Below are 24,160 nucleotides of genomic sequence, written 5' to 3' on the forward strand. Positions count from 1 at the left end.
AGGTTTTATATTGCCTGCTTACGTGTTTTTTTTTTTCCCCTGCTCTACCAATCTTTTGGAGTTTATAGCGTGATTTTTTTCCCCCTTAAAAACTATTTGAAAAGAATTAAGTGCCGTGAAATTAGGAGGAACGGGATTCTACACTAAACTAATTTTAACGGGAGCGAGGAGTTGGAGGGGCGATCCCTGCTCTGCCACAGAGCTGCAAGCCTGCAGCGTGTCCGGAGATTGGAAGTTACTGGCTATAAAGACGAGCAGAGGCGCCTATTGCTCACAAACAAATCGCCGTCACGAAGCGAAGAACGGATCCCCGTTACTTTATCAATGCAACAATTCTCCCCGCGTCCCCACAACCTCGGCGTTCGACAGCCTAAGAGCCACCTCTGCCCCTGCCCCACTGCCAGACCTGCGGGTAACGTAGCTGAGATTTCATTTCTTCGGGCTGATGGCAAATACCTTCCCCCCCGTCCCATTTTATTCAGGCACAAACGAGCTGCTGGCTTGTCTGCGTGTATTTTAACACTAACCAAAGCTGAAAACTGATATGATAATTGCAGAACACGATTTGCAGCTCTCGTTTTGTATCTCTTAAAAGGAAAACGGGAGGAGGGAAGAGTGGGTTAGACGGAAGACACAAACAGCAGAGTTCAACATTGCCAGCTGAAATGCAGAAACACACCACTTTGTGCACTTGCCAGACAGACACATACCTATAGATACAAGCTTGTGTGGAATATGACCACAAGTTCGGATCTACGGGTTTGTGGCAACAGGCATGGAGCTCTTCTGCAATTTGCTAGGTTTGGCTTTTATTTTTTTTATTTTTGCCTTTTTTTTTTTTTTTTTTTTTTTTAATAGAGGAAAACCATTTCTGCAAATGAAATTTCAGAGCTGTTAGTAAGCAGCAGCCTTCGCTCCCCTCCGCACCCCAACACCCCTTCTCCGAGGGGGGGAAGAGTTGCTTATTGCCTTTGCTATAACACCAGCTCTGCTGCTACAGCTTCCCTTAAAAACTCAGCAAAATAAAACAGATCTGAAAATAAACAACATAAAGCAAGAGGTCTGCCTTTCTCTCTTACAGCTCCTTGGCTGGACAGGACTACTGAGGATTACACAGAATTAATGGCCAACGCCGGTGGCTATCGCTAACGGTGTAGCAAATTCGGAAAGAGCAGGTTTCGACGTACACAGCACTGCTATACACATGCAAACCCCCACCCTGCAAAAAAAAAAAAAAAAACTTGTCCCGTTTCCATTCTGGCAGCCTGGTTAAAACAGGCAGAAGAAACAACTGCGTAAGAGTTGTTTTAACTTTCAGAGAAGTCATTACTGAGCTGGGGTGCTATTTTAATTCTGTTTTTAAAGAAGAAAAAATAAAAGTCCTTTCACTTTACTAACCAATCCAGAAAATTCCCCCAACTCCAGCTCTCTGCTGTCTGCCTGCATTTCTTCATACAATGACAAACATAGAGCTGCTTTAAAAGTTTTTCTAGTAAGTCTTGAAAAATAATCGCGGAGCAAAGTTTTGTCTCTGCGAGCAAGAAGCGTCCCCCTCCTTCCCCCAAAGTTTCCAAGTTTCTCTCCCGCGTAACTAACATTTCCCATTAATGAAATTTTATTGGGTGGGCAACTGGTGGGGAACGAGGCCGAATAGCAGGCTGGCTGTAAGCTCCAAAGGGAGGTTTTTTGAACAAAATCAGTCAGAATAACTGGTGCCTAAAGAGTCACAAAATGTTCGCTTTCTACCTCTTCTCTTTCTTCAGAAGACAAACGAAATCAATGCAAGCTAATATTATTCTCTATAAAAATGAAACAGTCAGCACTTGGAAAATAATTTTGTTATTTGGATGCTTTTAAAAAGTTCTCCCACTTCTTGTGGAGGTTCTTAAAATAAAACACTTCAACCTTTCCAGCCTGGTAAGTATGTAATTAAAATATACAATTTTCCTTTATTGGAACGCTGCTTGAGCTGGGTTACACGAAACTCCTGTTCCATCCAGCACCAGAGACGTTAAACTTTCGCCATCTGTCCAAAGGTTATCTGCGAAATTGATTGTCTAAATTTAGATTCCTACTCTTTCTACTGTGATACCTACCTTTAAAGTATCCAGCTTTTCCAAAGTTTTCAGTGCCCGAAATTCCTACCAAGAGCAGAAGCTGCAGGCGTGGAGCATCTTTGTAAAACCAGCAAAACTTTTACGTAGGACCCTAAATGCAATTTGGGAGCACCCGGCTTTCGGAAAGGTCTAGCCCTGCAATGTGTGCAGCAGTCAAGGCAATGGGTCGGGGAGCACGTGGTCCTGCAGACAGAACAGAGTCACATCACGCACAAATACACGTATTGTGCACTTCTTTGGAACCGAACTGCAAACGGAATATAACAAATGTTCCCCTACCAAAAATAACCCAAATCCTCCAACCACGAAGCTCATTTATTTCAGGGAACCTAAGACTGTAATTCAAATTGCCTCTTGACCCTTCTATTAGGGCCTAATAGACACAGTATCGGGATCAGTAACACTGCTGCTGCCTCTATCAGTATTTCTTACAAGGGAAAGGCTTTTTTCCATCAGACTTTTGCACGTCACTCTCATGTGATAATGCAATGCTGCATAACAGAGAGTATTTTCTTTAGGAGCATATTCATTTTGATCCTAATTTTCTTTACCTTAATGTATATATGTATATATAATGTATATATGAGGGTATGAGAATTTGCACGTATTCCCTGCTGGCAGAGAAATTCCTTATTTTTTTGTATGAGATAGGAAAGTACTGGGCTCACTGAAGCACACGTACTATGCAGAGGTTACATTTTTACTAGGTTTTCATAGTTCTAAAGCATTTTTCTTTTCCCTTAATATCTCACAATCTCATTTTCTAACCACTGGGGTATAGTTGAAGTCCTTGAAGGAAACCGAGATGTACCATTTGGGTGGCCTGTACATACCTCCTGTGGTAGGACATGTGGCCTCAATTCTTACTGGTCTGAATGGAGGTTGCAGGCACCCAACACACTTCAGCAACTGATCTTTATTAGGGAATTATCACAGCTCTTCTCAGAGGCAGAACTAAGCCAGACCTTCTAAGAGCCCACCGCAGGCTCGTAAGGACAGTTGTTAGGTGTTGACCCAAAAAGAAAAATATAAATACGCCCTTTATTTAGTTCCTGAACGAGGGCTGATCTCTGCTGCAGTTCTGGCCCAGCAGCTCCCACTGCCTTGCTACCTGACGGGCTTTCACAGAACAAAAGAGAACAAGTGTTAGGATCCATCACCATAGCTTCAGCTGTTAAAAAAGGAAAGAGAGAGAGAGAGAAAGCAGAAATAGCTATCTTTAGAAAAGCACCTATGTGTGCCAAATAAAGCACTCCGGCAGGTCCCCGCTAGGAATCCGATCGACCACTTCTGCACTCCTGTGAGCCCTGGGGAAAGGCAGCTGGGTGGCACAGACATTTCATTCAGTGGCACCCACACGCTGTAAAGGACGAGTGTCCAGGAACCAACCTGTTTCTTTTCATGCATTTTGCAAAACAAACTCCGGGACAATTTCTGAAACTGATAAAGGCAGCAGCAAATGAACAGGGTTTTGTGTTTTGCTTTTTTTGTTGTTGCTGGTTTTGTTTTTAAAACATATAGATCATTAGTATTTTTTCAATATGTACTGCTTTAAAAAAAAAAAAAAACTATTTCACTTACATCCAATATATTCGGGGGGGTTGAAGGAGACCCACAGATTATACAAGACCTGGGTTTTGAAACAATTCCCCACATTGATTATTGTACATTCCCCATACTGTTATTGTACCTTTTGAAAACCTGATGAACATACACACAGTGGCAGAAAATCTATGATAGGCAAACAAATCAATCGTCTTCACACTGCATTTGACTAGAATGCTAAGATTACAAACAAAAAGCCCCAACCTGTACATTAAGGATCATATTCTTTACATGAAGGACTGTGATATCTTTATGCCAAGGATATTCTGCTTTACTATTAATTTTATAACACGTCGACAATCACAGGAGCAACAAGGCTTTGGTTCTAGAACCTGGGGCACCCCAAAAAAAAAAAAGTAATACACCTTTCTTTAGTATTAAACCAGTATAAGACTGGCATTTTCTGGATTTATAGCCAGAGGAATATAGAAGGAAACATGTAGAAATAAAGTCTCTAAAGACATAACATTGGTTTTGGTCTGTGGGTGGTATCCTTGCAAACCACAAAGCATAAATGCCCTGTCCAGGAAAATCGATCATTATGGAATGCATTGTGTGCCTGAGTAAAAAGCTGTTTGCAGCCATTTCATACTTCTGCCACGAAAATAAGTCAAATAAGAAACACGACCACTAAATAATTCCCATTCTTCTCCCTTACCACCCTCCCTCCCCTCCAGTCTATTCAGGCCTATAAATATATATTCATATATATTCATATATATTTATGCACACACACTCTCTATCATAGGTATAAAGACCTGAATCAACAGATTTCTGTACTTAAAATAAGAAGACATTATAAGAAAAAGAAATATACTGACTTGAGGATCTACGAGAAACCAAATTACCTCAGTAGCAGCACTTTACAAGATTTCTTATCGAACGGGCGCTGCCATATTGCTAGGCCCAACTCTTCAAGGAAAGTATTCTGGAAGACAAAACATTTATGGATATTTTCATGGCAAATTTTCAAGAAATGGGTCCTACCTTTATATACCCAGAGGCTACAGCTTTAGAAGCAAAAGGATCAGACAAGGTCCTAAAAGAGAACTCACTCCTCCCCCCTTCCCCACGACTTCCCAATTTTAATTATTATTCTTATTTTTTTAAGCTTATTTTCCCTGTTACACCTTGGATCGCTCCGCTCCTGCCCCCCCCACACACAATGAGTTAAATCCCTGGAAATAAAACATTTCTTATAACACAAGCATTTACGAAGTTTGCCAATTCTATCAGCACCAACGCGATTAAGAAAAATAAAGCAACGTGGAAGTTGCAGCAGCAAATGCATCCCCTGCTAGTTAGTAACACGCATCAACTTCTTAAACCGATTAGTTATCGTATATAGATCCTTATCCAATTAAAGTCTGATAAAACAGAATCAAATAGGAGGATCGTTACCTGCTTTTGAGAAGGTTCACCAAGCAAGCATTTTAAGCTTTTTGACTCTTTTAACACTGATACAAGGAATAATTATTTCTCTCTGCCGATGCGATTGTTAAAAGAAGAGAAACCCCGGATTGTGGTGGCTTCGTGGATGCTATTCTTTTTGCACCACAGCAGGATTCTTGGCTGCCAGTCCAAGCTGCTTTCACTTGCCAAGTTTTAAGATGCCGGTTTTGCCTTTCATTTTATTGTTCCTTTCGCAACGTTAAAGACCGACTTAAAAAACCATGCACAGCTGCTATCGGGGAGGGGGGGGAATTATTTGAATTTTGCACAAGAATGGAGATGAGGAAGGAGCGCGCGGTGATGTAACCACAACGACACCCACAGAAATATTTCCAATATTGGGGGGGGGGGGGACGGACTCACGCTCCGAATCCTGCCGTTTCCCTACACGCAGTTGGGATCTTAGTGTAAGAGCAGGAAATAATAAAAGCGTCCAGATCTACGACCAACCATAGCCGCGCTAGAGGTGGAGGTTGATACTTCTCCCCCCCACCACCACCCACTTTTTCTAAATCCACTTTCTGCGGCTTAAGACCATTCTTCCTCACTGAGGATTTCTTCCAGGGGGTGCAGGGAAGCTGAGGTTGGGGAGCAGCCGAACAAAAGGATTCCCCCCGCTCGCGGACGCCTTCCCCACCCTTTCGCTGCTTCCCTCTGATAGGAGCTCGCCCATGCCCCAACGCCACGGCCTCTCCTTTGACGCAATGCCACCGTGAAGAGGCTCAGCATCACGGCGCAAAAGCTTCCATCAAAATTCAGTACGGGGCTGCGAATCCTTGCACCAAGCACATTCATTTCTCGTAAGCAAGTCCTTTTTTTTTATTTTTTATTTTTATTTTTTTCTAGAGGAGGTAACGTAAAAGGAAGATGGGGATAGATTTTAAAAATCCCTAACTTCCCTCTCTCTGTGAATTTATTTCTTTCATTTGACTTGATGTAGGAACAAAACTACCGGGACTGGTACCAAAGCTCGAATGCATTTAACTGAACAAACAGCCACAGAAAGTTGCTTGTGATCCTTCTCAGACTTTAACTGGCCATTAAAAGTGTTACGGTGGCTTACGGGCGATGTACGTGGTAAGGCATAGAGGGATACAACTCTTCCATCTGCAGGACTGCGCTCAGGCACACACACAGCCAGTCTGAACAACTGCTGCTCGATACAGATGTTGGAGGGGGCAAATACTTCTTATCTGGGTCGAGAAAATCCCCCCTTCCAACACGGTGCCATGGGTACCCACAGAGCCAGCCCTGTATGCTCAGAAAGCCCGCAGGACAGTCAGAGAGGCTGAAGAGGACTATTTTTCACAGCACAGAGGTGACTGTTTGTACAGCCTGCAAGGCAGAAAATGGAAGCTGTTTCAAACATACAGTAATCAAGGGTGAAAACAGCTCTGACACCAGCTGTTATATGTGCAGAGGTTTATGGCTGGCTTTACAGCAGAACTAACTGCAACTAGCAGAGGATGGCTACACCCCCGGATTTCATATTTTAAGAGGGAAAGAGACAGACTACAGACAACCTAAAGTTCCTATGAAAACCAACAGCCTTCAACAAAAGCAGCGTGAATTAATAAGAGCGAAAGAAAAACAGAAGCTTTGTTCTAAAGTGGAAGCATAAGATGTGAAATTTCAAAATCAGATGGCTTGGTCTGTGATTTCTTTCATTTAAATGAATTGATCTGTTGCTAAACTGCTGCTCCTGTGCCAAGAAACTTTTAACTCTTTCGGCTCACAGCTCGCCGTGTTTTGCTGTTTGCTCTCCCCGCCCAAGCGCACTACGATTAAAGCAGAAGGCAGAAATTAAAAACAAAAGGGGGGGGGAAATAAAAAACGAGAGCATAAAAAACCGGGGGGGGGGATTAAACCCACGAGCGCATACAGAAGACAAAAGAGCCGCGATATGGAGCGTATCGGTGCTTCGTTAGAACTTCTGACTGTATAAACAGCGCGATTCGTGTTCCTACAGCGCTGCTAAAACTTGGAAAGGAGACAGAAAGGCCTTCAACCCTCACAATTCCACATCCAGCAACAACTCCGGGGCAAACCCAACAGAAACAGGGCTCGCAGCAAGAAAAACAAGAGAATCCCTGTCCTAATTCATTGTAAACATTCACTTACCGAGAATGCCTTAAGCATTTCCAATAGAACCCCCTTTCCTACACGTGTTCGCCTATGTGGAAAGGAACAAGACAGCAAAGCGAAAAGCTCTCCAAACCAGCCTGAAAGATAGCTGTTTTGGTAAAAATTTAGGTGAGAGTTCCTAGTGCTTTTCCATTTTGCTTTGAGTTTGTTTTGCCCACTTAAAAAAAAAATAAATAAAGTTAAAAAAAAATAAAAATGAAAAGAGACATGTCATAATTAGAGATAATTCCAGGGAAAAAAAAAATATTTATGTGCAGAATGACAACAAAAAGGTATTTCTCTATCTACAGATCTCCCACTCTCCAGTTCTGCTGCAGTTCCCCCTGAACTGCTGCTGCTTGCTCCAATCTGCTGCCTGCTTAACAGCGGAATGACAGGCAACATCTGTTTGTATAGAAGCCAAAATCAAGCCTTCAAAATTTTTTTGGCTCAGTTTCTTTTTTTTTTTTTTTTCCTTCCCTCTCACCCCCCCACCCTCATTCCCCCTCCCCCTGGAAAGCTTAAAAAAAAAAAAAAAGAAATAGAAGGAAAAGAAAAAGTAAAAGCGCACAGAAAGGGTTGGAAAGCAGCTCAAGTGAGGCAGCAACTATTTTCCCTCGAGTTATTTCAAGGTACAGTACTTCGAGGATAACTCTTTCCTCTCTCTCCACCCGCCGTCACCTCCTCCCCTGCTCTCCCCACCCTCCAGCCTTTCTCTTTGCCCCACGCTATTAATAAAGTATCGCACAAACTGGGGGAAAAAAAAATCCAACGTACCTTGATCACTAAAAGGCCACTCCCTCCTATGGGGAGGGAGGGAGGGGGTTCTTCAGGAGGCAACTAAAAAAAAATTGGACGGGGAGGGGAATAAAGGGATGGCTCGGGGGACAGTCGTGCCACAATCCTCTCGCCCTTTTCTTTTTTTTTTTCTTTTTTTTTTTCCCCTTTCCTCCATTTTATAGCCTACAAAATACATCGTGCGTATTTTCAAAATAAAATATATATATATATATGTTTTTGAAATAAATAAATACGGAAAAAAAAATAAAATAAAATAAAAAAATCAGCCCGGCTCCAAACACAATTCAAATGACTAACAGCGTCAGTCTACTGCCAATTCTGTGGCAAATCGGGAGAAAGCACACTAATTCCACATGCTGAGATGTGAACAACTGGAAGGGAACCAACTCTCTCGAAGTCACAATGAGAAGTACTGCGGTGCCCCCACCCCCAGCCCCACTGCCACCCCTCGCTCGGCGTCGTCCCCCCCCCCCCCCCCCGGTGCCCTCCTCCCTCCAGGAAAACAAATAAATTAATAAATAAATTAATTAATTAACGAAGCCCCTAATTTAACAAAAGGAAAGGGAGAAGGAAAAACAACAACGAGCCCAACAAGCGGAGCTATTTTAAAAACTCGGGGAATGTTTTATCCACTGGTGATTTGGGACAGCGCTCACACGCAGACACACACGCACACACACACCCCACATAGAAAAAAGAAAAATAAATTAAAAAAAAAAAAAAAATCAGACAAGTTGCTAAGGAGACTTGTGTAAACTCAGCACACAGGCACATTTCTGGCCTTTCCCCCTATATTCCATCTCGTATTCCGATCACGCAGCACTGCGGCACGATTGCACCAATGCACTGCATTAATCTTGGCCTTAAACGGGCTGCCTGGCAAAGCACACGGGGTGGATGTAGCAGCTCCCAGCTCCCCAAGTTAAAGGCAGAGAGGGTGGTGGTGGGTGGGGAGGGCCGGGGGGGCGGGAACCTTCGTTGGGAATATAAAATATAGGAGCCGAGCTTAGTAAGGGAATTTTAAAGAGGAAGCATTATCCGGGCATATATAGAAAGCTGCAAGCCTCCCCGCACTTGCTCGTGTCTCTCTCTCGCTCCCCTCGCTCTGCCACCTCTCCCAACAAAATCCCCGTCCCCTGGCAGATGTCTGAAACCCTGCCAGAGCCAACAATGTGGGACCCACTCCCTGCCACCAGACGCTGGGGGCCGCAGACTGCCTCATTCTCCCGGCACAGTGGGGTCAGATATCCATATTAAACAACCTTTTTTTTTTTTTTTTTTTTTTTTTTCCCCCTCCAGTCTCTGATGTGTGTGTTCCTGAACGTTTAGAGATGGTTTGTTCACCTTCTGCTTTTGGGGGGGGGGGGGATTAAATCAAGCCTGACCCATTCAGGGAAGGTGATGGTCGCTGCACAGCACCACCCATTTCTCACTCCTTGGCTGGGACAAAATTCAACTTTTTTTTTTATTATTATTATTATTAATTACTTTTTTCCCTGTTCCTTGTTATTTGGGTGCGGGAAATCTCTTTCTGGAAGCCCTCCTTCCGTCTCTGACGGTCTCAAATCCTCTCCCACTGACAGACAGCTCGGGACAATCGTTCAGCACCCGCCTTTTGCTTGTCGCGTGCGCCACATTTCACGAGATGAGGATTTCAAGCCTCACGTGAGGAACCCAGTAATCTACAAATTCATACATCAGCATCACATCTGGGAAAAGCCAAGGCCACGGGCTATGCCTTGGGGCTAGCCCCAGAGTGTCACCCTGCTTTCAGGTCCAGCTGAGGGCTTTTACTAAAGGTAAAACTCCAGAAGGGGAGCCCACACTGCCCGAATGAGCATCACCTTCACTTTTTACCAGTAAAAATGAGAGAAATGAGTCCTTTGGTTAGCCTCAGCGCGTTTCCACACCAGAGCTGAGCGTGGTCCCAGCACAGCCAACATCCCACCGAGGTGCCACCCCACCCAGGATAAATATCGTCACGCAGCGGGCACGTAGGGCCAAATGCTGATTCCCTGCCCCAGTGCTTGCTATTCACACGAGGGATCCAAGCCCCGTGCTATGCAGGGTGAGGGTGCCGGGCAGCCACACGTCCCACGGGCTTTGTCTCAGCTGCGACGCACGATGCAGATGGATAGCTGTGACTAATGCTCCTGACAAGGCACAAAGGAGGGACAATATGGAAATCTGAAAGGAAAAGTAGAGTCGGACTCCGAGCATCATGTGGAGAAAAGAGAGGCTGGCCATCAAGAGCAACTCTACCGGTATCTTCCACTTAATCTAATGACAGTCTCGCTCCTAAGAGTATTATCGCGGCACCCAGTGGGGCCAGCTCTGGCAGCGCGCTTTCCTTTCAGCTCCAAATGACAGTGTGAGGGCATTACCAGTAAAGGAGAAAATTATAAAGTTCTAATCACTAAATGCAAGCTCTGAAGCCAGTGAATCTGCAGCACTGCATAAGAGACAAAGAACAAAATGCCTGTTTTAAAAATGCCTCGCTGGGGGTAAGTGGTTAGGAGGATATGGGGCCACTGTGAACCTAAATCCCTGAAATTCAGAGGTGTCCAGCATTGGCCCCACTCATCATTTCTCATTCCTCATGCATAGATGTGCAGGAAAGTGAAATATTTGACTCACCTGACTGCTTAGCTTTGTTTGGGAAGAACCACCTGTAACAAAAACACCAAATGAATGAGTTAAAACTACCCATTTAAAAGAAAGGTTTGCCTTTTTTGCTTTAACAGGTAAGAAAAAAAGTAGGAATATTATAAAGGCACTATCTCCAACCTTGTAGTGTCTTTCCCAGTTAAACAAAAGCACACAAAACAAACACATCCCTTTCCCCAGCTTGCTCAGTCCTCTTGCACAGATAGATGCTCCGAACCCAGCACTGCAGAGTCAGAGCTGCCTGCAGGACCTCACCGTTCACATCCACAGGTTTACAAACGGCTGAGATGGGGTTTAGGATGCTGTAGCACTCGAGCTGCTTGCCAAGGAGCTTATCACTCCCACAGCAGAGCCAGGAGAAGGGAGCACGGCACAACTTCTCATAGGTGTCAATGCAAAAATCGGTCCTTATAACTTAAAACCAGCCAAAGAAAAGGGTACGAACCTAGCTAGGAGTGCTGGAGAGGATTAGGGACCGCTCGCACACTTCTTTCCCCTGGGTGAGCTGCGGGGGGGAGAGCTGCCTGCAGACATGCAGACCTTCAACCAGCCCAGCTGAGCTGGGAAAAGGATATTTGCCTTTGCCTCCAGCGAGCCGTCTGTAGTTTGCCTTTGAAAACCTCATCCCGCAAAGCAGACATATCCAGCCCTGCCGAGGCTGATTCAGTCTTTCATCACAGAGGTGGATAACTGAGCCCCGCGGAGCCCTGCCTCGAGGAAAATGCTCGACACTGGGCAAAGATCCCGAGTGTGCTACACCTACACCTACACCAGCTCTGTCAAAATCCGCACTGCCCATGGAGAAGATGGTTTGTGCATAGCCCAGGCATACCTTGAGCATTTTTCCAGAATCTGAAGGTCTCAGCCTGCTAAAGAGCTGTTAAATAAACCATCAGGCCCAGTAAGATGGGATTCGCCAGGCACCAGTATGGGTAGAAAAGCAAGAATTAAGGCAAGGTAGGAGCCAGAAAAATGTGCCAAAACCACCGCAGACGCAGTACCAGGTAGTTAACATGCCTTCCCAGCCCTGGGTCCTATGGTTTTCACAGGAATTTCTAGTGTTGAGGTTGACTAAGTGGGGCCATATTTTTGTTTTGGTTGCAAATTGAAAGCCGCTATTTTTATCCACAAGTCCCCCAAAGCATCTGTTTCTCTCTCGCTATTTAAGACTTCCTTTTATAAGACCTAGTTAGAGGTATATCATTATTTTTAAATGTTACCCTTTGCAGTCGCACTTACTTTTTATCATCATTACGTGTGTCATTAGCTGTCTGTTGGAACTGTGTAATCTGAAGATGAGGGGAGAAAACCCTTGCAGGGGGTCTGAGCGTTACCTCCCCTTGAGCAAATATTTTGGGATAATACCTACTATGTGGTACAGACTAGAGCATCCCCAGTGCAAAGAAAAGCAGTCTCATTACAGGTCAGTCTTTAAGGTCACCCAGAGATAGAAACTGTCTGGAAGCATCCACAGAGCAGGCTAAATCCCAAGCAGAGAAGGAAAACACCTGACTTGTTCCTAGCCTGTAGTCAAGTCACAGACATCTAGAGAAACCTGTGCAAATACCGTCTGTCACTGAAAGCACTGCATTCACAGCACGTTCTGTTCCTCCCAAAGAGCAAAAGATGGGTATAGATCAAATTGTTTCAGGGACGGACACTAGGAGAGCAGACAATACGTCTTATGGGTTATGTGGAGCCACAAGTATGGCAGATGTGACAGGGTGGTAGTTTGGGACCACTTTTTATTGCCTCGTCACCAATGTCCCCAGGTGACGGACAAATAAATAAGATCTGGTTTGGGTTACACTTTTCATACCTCTTAAGGCCTTCTGTAAATAAATAAATAAACAAACAAACAAACAAATAAATAAATAAATAAATAGAAAGCTGTCCTTTATATGCCCTGGGAGATTCTGAAGGGGAAAAAAATCTATCTTCTTCCACCCTGAACTCAAAGCTGTAATGGAGAGACCAAGGTATGGAACAGCAAAGTTGAGACAGAATAGGAATGGCTCACTGAGAGTGGGAATAACCTTACACTGTAGGGGAATAAACCAGAGGGGTGCAGAGGACCTTTTCTTTATGCAGCTTTGACTACCCAAGCCCCCTTCACAGCTGCTTATTCAAACAGCAGTTGCTGTGAAGGCAAAACCAGCTCCAGTGTCCTAGGTTGCATGATGCCCCCAAGGATTTTCAGTCTTCTTTTCATTATCCAGGTGCCACATCACGCCAAGGGAGCGTGGATGAATGTCAAGTTATAGACAACCCCTTGGACAACCATCTCCACTAGGACCCAGCACACCTTGGAGGCACGCAGGGTGCTGAGACCACAGCGGGCACGCGTGCAGCTCACCCGGGCTACCCAGCCCTACCAGGAGCTGCCACTGCCTGCCACGTGCCCCCCGGGGAGAAGGTTTGCACACACCTACACATTCCTTCTGCATTATGCCATGGGAGGTTCACTCCTTTGGCCACCGATTCACTGAGCTCCAAGCGAAGCAGCCGTCCAAAAGCCAGAGCAAAGACAAAGAGCTTGACTGGCATCTCGCTGGATTTGGAAGTCAGATATAAATCACACGAGAAAGATGATTCGTTAAACGCTGCCGTCATGTTTATGCGATTCCAAAGTTTCAAACAAGAAGCACTACGCCCCCAAACAGGACAACCGACCCTGTACTTTACTCTACAAACCTACAGAAGTCTCCAGCAATTGTCCTTCCTTCCCTCCTGACAAAGCTGGCAAGTGTCCACGCCAGGTACAAGGGAATCAAAACCTCAGCCTTCTCCATCACATTGTGACTGTTATTTGTTAAGTCTTTCTCCAAAGAAGCAGATCCCAATAACCAAAGCTACTGCAATTAAAACTAATTAAAATACAGCCATGTAGGCATACAAATTGTCTCTTCTTGTCCATACTTTTAGCGTTATTCATGGACATTCATTCCCAGGGCATCCAACTGAACCCAGAGAAAAATGTACCCTACCTTCATTCCCAGTACTGTTAACCTCAACCATCCTGAACCAGGCTGCTTCTTGCTGTCATCAGGCTGACTAAATAGCATTAATTACAGTGCTCTTCAGACTTGTCTAGCTTTTGTGCCTTTATTTCAAATTTAAATCTGTTTCATCCCTTGTAGCTCCATGGGCTGGAGCACTATTTTAACTTGGAAGTGAAGATTTTCAGAAAACAAGCTGAGTCATGGATCAGGAGCTTTCAGAGTTGCAAGTATTTCAGTATTGCAGTATTAAAATCACAAGAGCAGAGCACGATGTTTTACAGGGAGAGAAGGGAAGAATGGAAGCATAGAGAGGAGGAATGATTTTCCAAAGCTGACACAGAGGAAGTGCACTGGAATTTATCTCACATCTCTTGGTTGCAGTCCAAATGCTTAAACCACAAGATCATCCTTCAGGCCTGGGACACCAGCAGAATCTTTAACTCTCATACTGCAAGATCCTCAGGCGTTTTTGATGATTGTTTTGTAGAAGTGGCATCCAACTGTATGGCCTAGGACAGGATCCGGGTCTGAATGCACAGTGTTCAAAGACAAAGAGACAGGAGTTTGGGACCAGTCTGTGAGTTTTTAGGATCTGATTTGGGTGTTTCACACCCCGGCTGTGACGGAGCACTGCATATTTTTGCCTCAGCTGTGCTATGACCGTTGGCCAAGATCTGAAAGCAGCCAGAGAGATTTTTCCAGATACAATGCCCTCCTGAGAGTAGTGTCCCCCTGCTGCTCCTTCCCTGGACCACCTCAAAGTGGCCAAAGCGAAACAGTCAGAACTTTTACCTCTATTCTTCAGGAAAACTCTGTAAAGTAGCGAGAGGAATTTCAAAATAATTTGGGAAAGGAGTATTTAACCACAAACCAACAAGTTTTCTTGGAGAAGGTTTGTGGGAAGCAAGAAAGGAGGACTTCTGCTGTCCATAACACTGATTTTTAGTAGGTAGAGAAGTGCTCCAGCCCTATTTCCCTCCAACATGGAAGCAGCCAGAAAATGACGTGAAACCTGTTGATTATCATAGCAAGAGTGATGGCTAGGGAGGGAAGGAAGGAGGGGTAAAAAACATGTGTCTACATGCTCAATACCAAAGCGAGGAGAGTTGAAGTGAAGCAGATGTGTATCTGCAAACTGCCAGACTTATTTAGCAGAGGGGGGGAAAAACCCTCACGGCCACTTGTCCACCTCCTCCTTGGCCTGAGAAAGGACTGGTGAAACAAATGAGGTCACAGCTTAGCACACATCATCTTGTCACTTAGTTAAGAAAAAAAAAAACACTTTGCCTCTTTCAGTTTCAAACAACTCAAAGAGAAATTGTTCCACAGCTTTGGCTTTTTGGCTGCATGTCCCCTTAGAGCAGAGCGCAGCAAGCATTTTATCTCATCTCCATTTTCTAAATCCAGGTCAGCTCGATGGATGGCTGTGCTGCTAGCAATACCTCCACGACATGCCACATCACCCAGCCCTGGCTTGAAGTCAGCAGCAACTTAGGAAATGCTGAAAGTCTAATTAGGAAATGGAGGGGGGCACAGTTGTCTGTGCTTCTTATACCCTGGTCCTGCTGAGTCACTGAAGGACAAGGATCACCCATCTTCGGTGATGGGTCACTTAAGGAGAAAATCCTCTGGGGCCACGATCAAAAGTCGAGAAAATTCACCTCCTCAGCTGCTGAACAAAGCAAGAGGAGAATGCAATGTTCATTAATACCATGCTAGTCCAATATGACTACAGGACTTGCCTTTGGTAAGAGGAAACAGGGACGGAACAGCCCGAGAAAGCGGTGCACATGCTGCTGTTAAACTTTCTGGAGATACCACGATGTCTCTCTCCAAGTTACTTACACAGCTAAGACTAGTGCAATCGGAGTCACAAAGTGAAGTCCAAAACTAGCCCTCGCAGTTCAAGTCATGTAATATTTTCCCTTTCCTTGCTTGTGTGGAGTTGCCTCTTAAAAAAGCCCAAATGATGAACATGTAAAGGACAGTCTCATTTGTCATGGCAATGTCTATTACTGGAAATTGGAAGAGGAAGAGACAGAAGTGCTTCAGACCTGCTTTAGATTAGGAAGAGACAGGAGAAATAAAAAGAGCATCTGACACCAAAATAAAACTATTTTGGTCACTGCCATCTCCCTTATTCTAAATGAAGCAATTGTGGGCTACGTTTGTTTTGCATTCATAATTAGCAGACAGAACAGATGGCAAAGGCGTCACTTAAAGCCACACGTCCGACAAAATAACCCAGGCTGCCAGTGCAATTTTTCACGAGGAACAAGGAATACTTTCCCCTCTTCTTCCCATTGAAACGTATCCCAAAGAAATGAGGCCAGAAAACGTTTGCATCAAGTAGGGGATTCACCGCAAAAAGGAATCCATTGTGTTTTGGAGTGTGTTGATTACTGGCTGAGTGCAGAAGAAAAGGGCAATAGCAAATGGATTGCTAAGAGTACAAAAAAAATAGGAATGGAAACTAGCAATACATTGCCAGCAGTATAACAAGGGGTTCAAATAAACATATACTCTCTCCTCCCTTTAGTCTTGTGGTTCAGGCACAGGCTGGGGCTCAGGACATCTGTGTCTCATTTAGGAGACAGCTGAAGAGGAGAATCTCCATCAGTGAAGGCATCTGCTGTCCCACGCCCATACCTGACCCTCTCAGTGTTAAATCCTCTTAGCCTCTCAATACCTATCTCGCTTTAAGTGTACTGGAAAACTCACTGACAAGCAGGAGAAGCAAGGCGCCAAGTTTAACGCGTTACCCATTGCAAGCAGGGAGCTCGTCACCACAGCCAGGAGAGGCAATTTCACGAGAGGCCTGGAGCGAGGCCAAGGAGCGTGAAATGCGCGTGTGGCACTCCCATCCCATTTCCTCTGCCACAAGCACAGGCAAGGAATGAGATATCCCCAGACCACACATTCTTGCTGAAAACATTGAAACGCTGGTTTTTGGTCTGTTGAATAGGACTGGGCTGTGTTTGGCTTGTGACACCCAGGATACAGGTGTGTGAACGTCTGGGAGGAAGAGCTCCTCCAGGGGATCTCCCTCACAGCTCATCTCGTGTGACAAAGTCCCTTTGTTAAGTTCTTAACCTCTGACAAAGCCCCAGCAATTTAATCACAACGAATATCCTTGCTTGTTGGAAAGAAAAAGGAGGGAGGGATAGTGATACAGTTTCATTCCTTTTACAGCCTTGTGAGGTCCTCCAACAGCCCTGCTGATGGGCTACAAGAGGATTGTGGCACACCATTCTCCGAGCATTATGGATAAGCTGTTCCTAGCATGCATGACTGAGCAGTATCAGGACACAGACTGATGAGCAATATAATAATAATCACGAGCCTTGCCTCGCTCCTATTGCAAACGTGCAAGTAATCGTGAGCCTCCGTGGCTACTGCCGCCTGCAGCCCTCCTCCCTGATACCATTAATATGGTAATAACCATGAGGCTTGTCCGGCTAGCACAGCCACAGCCCCCTTCTCTCAAACACAGCGAATGTGCTAATAATCGTGTGCCTCAACAGCGCTGAGCTCTCCTCTCTCTGATGTTGTAGCTGTGTTAATCATACTGTCCTGGTTTCAGTTAGCACAGAATTAATTTTCTTCCTAGTAGCTGGTGGAATGCTGTGTTTTGGCTTAGAATGAGAAGAGTGCTGATAACACCCCGATGCTTTAATTGTTGCAGAGCAGTGCTTATACTAAGCCAAGGACATCTCAGCCTTTGCTCTGTCCTGCCAACGGGCAGGCTGGGGGGGTGCAGTAAGAGCTGGGAGGGGACAGACCCAGGACAGGTGACCCAAACTAGCCAAAGGGGTATTCCATACCATCTGACGTCATGCTAAACAATATATAGGGGTGGCTAGCCGGGGGGAGGGGGCCGGACTGCTCGGGGTTAAGCTGGGCATCGGTCAGCGGGTGGTGAGCAATTGCATTGTGCATCACTTGTTTGTACATATTATTAGTAGTAGTACTATTATCATCATTGTATTATTATTATTATTATTATTATTATTATTATTATTATTATTTTCCTGTCTTATTAAACTGTCTTCATCTCAACTCACGAGCTTCACTTTCCATTTCTCTCCCCCGTCCCAGAGAGGGAGGGGGGAGGGTGAGCGAACGGCTGCGTGGTGTTTAGCTGCCAGCCGGGTTAAACCACGACACATACTAAGCCTCGGTAGCGCGGTAGCCTGCTCAGCTGATGCCCAGCAGAACAATGCCTAGAGAAAAAGCACAGATCTCAAGGAAAGGGCTCAGACCCGGGGAAAATCTACAGGTGCCTGGGATGGAGTCTAGACCTAGGGTAAAGGCAGATATTTTTAGGAAAATCGTAGAGCTAGAGAAAGAGGCTAGGTACCTACAGAAGAGCTAAGTGCCTAGGAAAGCACAGAGACCTACGACAGACCTCAGCAGGCCCCAAAGCTACCATCACCACCTCCTCCCTCCTGCTAAAGACCCTTCCCAAAGAGAAAAGCCTCCCTGGGGAAGCACAGAGTGAGAAGGCCCCATCAATGTCCCCGGGGGTTTCACTGGGAGAGGGACGGACGGGCTGCCCTAATACATCCCCTTTCAGCGAGGCTCCTGGGATGGCAGCGATGCTCTGAACAAACTGCATAGCAGCTCTCCCCCAGGTCTTGCCTTCCTCGGTTAACCTCCTCTCCATCCCCCAAAAGTGTGCCTCAAACCACCGTGAACGAGAAACACATCCAATAATATCAGCACCGAGGCAGTGGTATTCACGGAGCAGGACTGAGGCACGCTAACACAGACGTTTCTTCCAACGAGGCAGCACAGAAACTTTCTTGGGCAATCTCGGTGGAAAATCTCTGCAGGCTCTGCTGCCCCGCTCACCATCTACTGGTGCAGGAAAGGGCCCAGAAGTTTCAGCAAGCTCCACCACATTTTCATATACAGCATTAAGGACATTCAACTTTGTTTACAGAGAAAGCACAGCCAGTATTTTATGGGTGAAAGCACTTAATACGAAGCAGCTATATTAATGCAAGATAGAGTTTGTTCATCTTCCTAAACAGGATGGTTTTAACATTTTTGGACACCTTGTTCCTATTTTCTCTCTGATGTACAGCAGAGACTTAACTTTGCTTTTACTTTTATCTGCAGTTATCTCAACATTCAGACGCAGAGCACATCGTGCAAGGAACGGGCTCATCCAACCATCAGTGTGGTTTCCCCTCAGCCTCAGTTGACATTTGCTTTTTGTTACCCTCAGCAGCCCCACAGCAAGCCGGGTGATCTCCGTGCTTCTGCCACCTGATAAATAACCCAGGGGAAGAACCCCTCAGGACAAAGCCCAGGGGCACAGAATAATACCCTCCAAATTTAGAGCTGGCCCTTGGTCCACTGGCACAACTTTTAAACATTCAGCAACTGCTCTAAATTAGGAAACCGCTCAAAACACCCTCCTAGAGCTGTATCTGCTGGGAATTCCCTTCGGGTTTGTAACAGAAGGAAGAGCTGCTACCAGTTTACTCCTTCCACATTTCTATGGCTTGCAAAGAGGCTCATGAAAGCTTCACAGGAGCTACAACGCTCCCAGATGAAAATCACACTGTGAGAAATCTGCTCTGATAGTCTCAGGCTCACCCCACAAAATGACCCAGATTCCCTTCACAGAAATCTGGGGATCTGACGTAATTCCCAAAATTGATGTTTCAAGCCTCAGTTTTCTGTCTCACCCAGTTTTCTCTCATTCATGTCCAGCTCAGACCAGTCCAGGAAAACAGTAATCCCACTGAAGCCAAGGGTAGCTCTAAGACTTCAAGAAAATTGGTAGACTTCTCATTTAGGTGCCAGTGAATTCAGCAGATTAACAGGTGTCGAAATATTCACACACAAGCAAAAAGCATTTGGACCCAGAATTCAACAGCAGCAGAACAAGGTGGTATGGATATTATATAGGTGCCCACGTTATTTCTCAGTTCACAAGCCATATTATCATGCTATCTACACCCGTATGCATTATCCACTGTGTTACAGAGTAAGTACACGTGCATTCAGTATTTGTGCTGCAATTGCACCCGGGGACATCAGCTAGACATGAGTTGTATCTTTTAGAATATACCTAAGTAGAGAAGGAGAGGTGAATCTCAATGCAAAAGGAGGAACTTTAAATCTCCCCAGGCAAAGCCCTTTACAAAAGGACCGACTGGGTCGATTCACCTTTACGCACAGCGCTCACATGAGTCTCAAGCACTGGCTATTACACGATTCATGGTGGGAACATTACCCAGTATCTATAGTACCTCTTACTTATACAACATTAATTTTTGCCAATAGGCAAGAGTCTCAGAAGTGCCATAAAGCATGCAGCTACCTCATTCCTCCTGTCTCATCATAACTTCAAGAGAATGAGGCAACCAGGCTCACCACCATTTATCATCATCGTTCAATGCCATTTTCTTTTTTCCCCTTCACTTATCCAATTAAACCTATTCACACCCAGGGCCTTGTACTAATGCTACGTGTGTACGGCACCTTCAATATCAATTCCCCCAGCAGGAGGCAGCTCTGAATTCCATCCTCAATTCCAAAGCTCCTACTGGAAAGACACTACTTTGAGATGAGATGGCTGCAGCTGGTTCCCAGCTCACCAAACCTTCATCATGCCCTTCCACCAGCACAAATGATCCTGGTACCTTCTGCCAAGCTACACAAGCCTCCTTCATGGCACAGGCCAGGCAGGCTCCCAGGTGTGCTTATCCCACATTTTCCTTCTCAGCTTGTGCAGCTAGGCTGAGATACCTTAAGAAGGCCTGAGCAGTTCTCAGAGCTTCTTGAAAATCAAGCTATTGTATTGATTTTTACATTCCTGAGTGCACCAGAAAGCCTCAGAACTGCGTATTACTGGACACTTTTGACAAGAAGACTGTGATATTGCTCGGGGCTTGCAAAATACAGATAAAAAAATGCCCTCACCCCAACATTAAGACATAATTTCTGATACCAACTTTAAGGTTTCATTGGCTTGCTTTCATGCTGTAACAATAAATTCTTGCCCAAATTTCTCAGGAGGGCAGAACCCAAATCCATTTAGATGTACCCATGCAGTAATAAATAAAATAATTATTAATAGGTTACTTAGATAAAGGCTTTCCATCTTAGGGCAGAGGCAAGTATTAGACAATTAATCATCAAGTTGGCATTAACTTATCTTTTGGCACCTACAGTAAAATGTAAATCTAAAATGAGCAGTAGGGGGGAACAAAGAAATAAGAAGCCAACAATAGTTTTGGAAATGGATGACAAAATCCAAATGTTCTGCCTCACTGCTGCTAAATTAAGCACAGTGTTATCAGTGCAAAGATTAAAAAAAGAGAGATTTTCCTCTGAACCTTAAGTCACACTTCTTAGCTCCACAGGATATGACAGCAGTAGTAAAGACGAGAAAATTTACTCACCCTGAAAATGAGTGGAAATAAAAAAAGGATCTGCTCAGGTCTTGATTTCCCCAAATGCAGTTCTGTAGAGTAGAAGAAGAAAGGAGGACATTAGCTTATTGCATTCAGCAATCAAAGAAGTGATCCCACGCACACCTTCCCTTCTCAGGCAACCACTTTTGCCTTGCTCTGCCTTCAGCCTTTTCCCCCCGGAGGGCACAGCACAGGGGATTGTGGCCAACCTGCCCTTTTTATACATTGCTAAGTGGAAAGGGCTCCAGCAAGATCCCGGCGTTAGCTACGCATTGTTCTGGGAATTATTTTGGTGCAAAAAGGCTGAGATTTTTTTTTCCCTGCACCTTCCATCAGAGGCTCTCAGCCACTGAACAAAGATTTAAGAACTTCATGTAGAATTGACTTGTCTCCAATTGATTTTGTTTAGCTTTCTTTTCAGTAAAACTCACTTTTTCAGAGAGGCCAGTTCCAGAAACACAGGCATGATGTTCAATGTATGCATCAATTTGGATATTAAGGGATGCTGAGTTCCCCACGATTCCTCCCCATAGAGCTGAATGACACCTTCTGGGCCTCACACTCCATAAACAGAATTAGAAGTCAGTGAGGTTCTTATTTGTTGTGATTTTCTGGGATTTTTGCAGAAACAAAATACATCTCTCAACACCTTTGTCCATATGATACAGCAACAACTGCACGGAAGACACCATAAGGGACATGATGCTTTCCTAAGCTTCCTGAGAAATTATTTATTCTCCTAATTAACATTAAACTGGGGGAAATCTAGGCCTTGGTTTTTCAGCTGCTCCAGGACTTTGTTTCCTATTGCTGTCGAGGTCTTGGGCAAGCCAAATACTCTTCTGGTGCAGCAGTTCCCCATCTGTTAAGGTCAGGTAGGAGGCACTGCTCTCATTTGTGGCGTTCAATATAACGGACCTGGAAGCTATCTAGGCACTAAGATGGAGAAAGACACTTAGGTGCTCTTGGGATCAAAAGACAGATCTGCTGTAATGGTTTTTGGATTATAAAGTTAATCCTAGTCTTCACTATTGACCCATTCTTGGTAATATCACTTAATCAACCTATATCGCCATGTGTTTCTCAGATAAACCTGATGATATATTCCCCTCAGAAGAAAACCAGTGAGAACAATTAATACTTTGTAAAATACTGATAACAAGATAAATATTCCACATGACAGTTTTACCCCAAATCCAGATGAGAACGAGCAAGGGAAATGATTACACTCGTTTCTTTCAAAACTACAAATAATAAACACTCGGTTCAGTTTCAAGCCAAACGTTTCGGAACCACCTGTCGGTGTTTATTTGATCAAAGTAACTGCTCTCCTTCCTGCCCCGGCACAAGCAAATCAGCGCCCGGTGAAGGAGCCAGAAGGATGGATGTGCTCTTTGCTCCTCCTGAAAGCCATTTCATTAGCAAATGAACTGCGAATTAGGCACGGGGAGAAAGAAATATTTAAACTATCCTTGCTCCTGCCTTTAATTTGAGATATCTTAAACTATGCTTGCCTACAACGAATGCCCCAGGAGCCCTGTAGCATTCAAGGCTCTCTAGAGGCTATAAATCCAGCACTGCCAGAAGACACCAAGGCACCTGAGACAGGGCAGCTCCAGCAGCCCCGCAGTACCTGAGGACATAGTGGTACGCTTCAAAACCAGGTTTAGTAAGCAAAAATTAACATATTATTCTTAGAATAAATAATTATAATCAGTAGGACTACTTAGGCATATAATACAGAGCCCATTGCTTCTCACAGAACCTTACAACCCACCCAAATGAAAATCTATTATTTCAGTAGATCCATATGCTATTCTTAATGTTCTCTTTCCTTCTGGTTCCCTTTTGCTACCAAGATATCTGAAATCCAGCAATTCAACTTGTTTTGATCTAGTGTACAACCCCCCAAGACTTGGTCTTAGCTGCAAAATCAGTTCAGAGGCTGTGTTGTGTTTCCCTGACTTGTCCAGCCACAAATCTTGTCCACTCACAAATCCATAGAAAGGAGAGGGGAAATGTTTCTGAAACTCCAAAGAAAGAGAGGATGCAGCTTTAGGTGTTTTTTTCTTTCTTTCTTTCTTTTTTTTTTTCCCACTGAATCTTGCATTCATTAATTTCATTTCAAGAATGAAGTCAGATTTTTTTTTTTTTATGTGGTTGGTTATTTGACGAGTGAAGCATTAGATTTGTGAGTTGTTCTGCAAGCCAAAACATGCTCCCTTTCATTCATAACACTGAGCTGCTCTGCGTTAAACAGCCGATTATCATGAATGAAGTGGGTGTAACTTCCTTGAAATCCTCCAAAGACCTGTCAAAGCAGAGCTACTGCAGCTCAGTTTTCTCCTTGAAGCGTACAGATCATTGGTTTAATTGTTCCACGCTGATCTTGAAATATGCTCTCTTGGTTCAAAGCATCAGGCAGTATCACTTTTTGAAGAGGAAAGGGGAAGGGTGGAGAACGGTGCCTCGGGATAAGAGAGAAAAGTGGGTATATGTCTCAACCACCAAATTTAGATTTTCTTTTGGAATCTAAATTGAGCTTCATCCATTTAAAAGTGTGTCAGACAAAACCTTACAAATCAAAGCGCTGGCCTGTTTTGCATGGATAATCAAGAGCCTCTGGCTCTTTTTGTAAGAGGAAACGTTTAACCCTAAAGAGAAGAGGACTGATCTCATGGTTAACGTGCTGGCCAGTGACTTAGAAAATCTGAATTTGACTCGAGGTCTGCCATTCTCCATTCCATTTCAAACCTTTGGGTGCAGGCCCAACATTATCTTTTTACAAAGGGACATGCTGATATTTGCAAACAGCCCCTGTGAGCCTCGAGACAAAAAGGTTGCACACACAAAAATAAGCAAATGTATTGCAGCCGGTGTCTATGACCTCGTTTAATATATAGATCTTTCTAAGGATGGTCATTACCCTTGATGAAAAGACCTGCAGCATCTCAGCCGC

The 24,160-nt window shown here is 44.5% G+C and overlaps 1 long non-coding RNA gene across 1 annotated transcript in view; it reads right to left on the reverse strand.

Annotated features, from left to right (window-relative positions):
* LOC311422594 overlaps window positions 1-24,160 on the reverse strand; it is a 107,566-nt gene that overhangs the window by 23,270 nt on the left and 60,136 nt on the right. The window contains exons 8-11 of the long non-coding RNA XR_014685425.1: window positions 21,190-21,251; window positions 10,737-10,768; window positions 4,571-4,650; window positions 2,097-2,300 (exon numbers count right to left, since the gene is read on the reverse strand). This is a non-coding gene — a long non-coding RNA (uncharacterized lncRNA). The remainder of the gene's footprint in view (window positions 1-2,096; window positions 2,301-4,570; window positions 4,651-10,736; window positions 10,769-21,189; window positions 21,252-24,160) is intronic.

Source organism: Aythya ferina, assembly GCF_964211825.1.
Source record: "Aythya ferina genome assembly, chromosome: 22".
Lineage (NCBI taxonomy): Eukaryota > Metazoa > Chordata > Aves > Anseriformes > Anatidae > Aythya > Aythya ferina.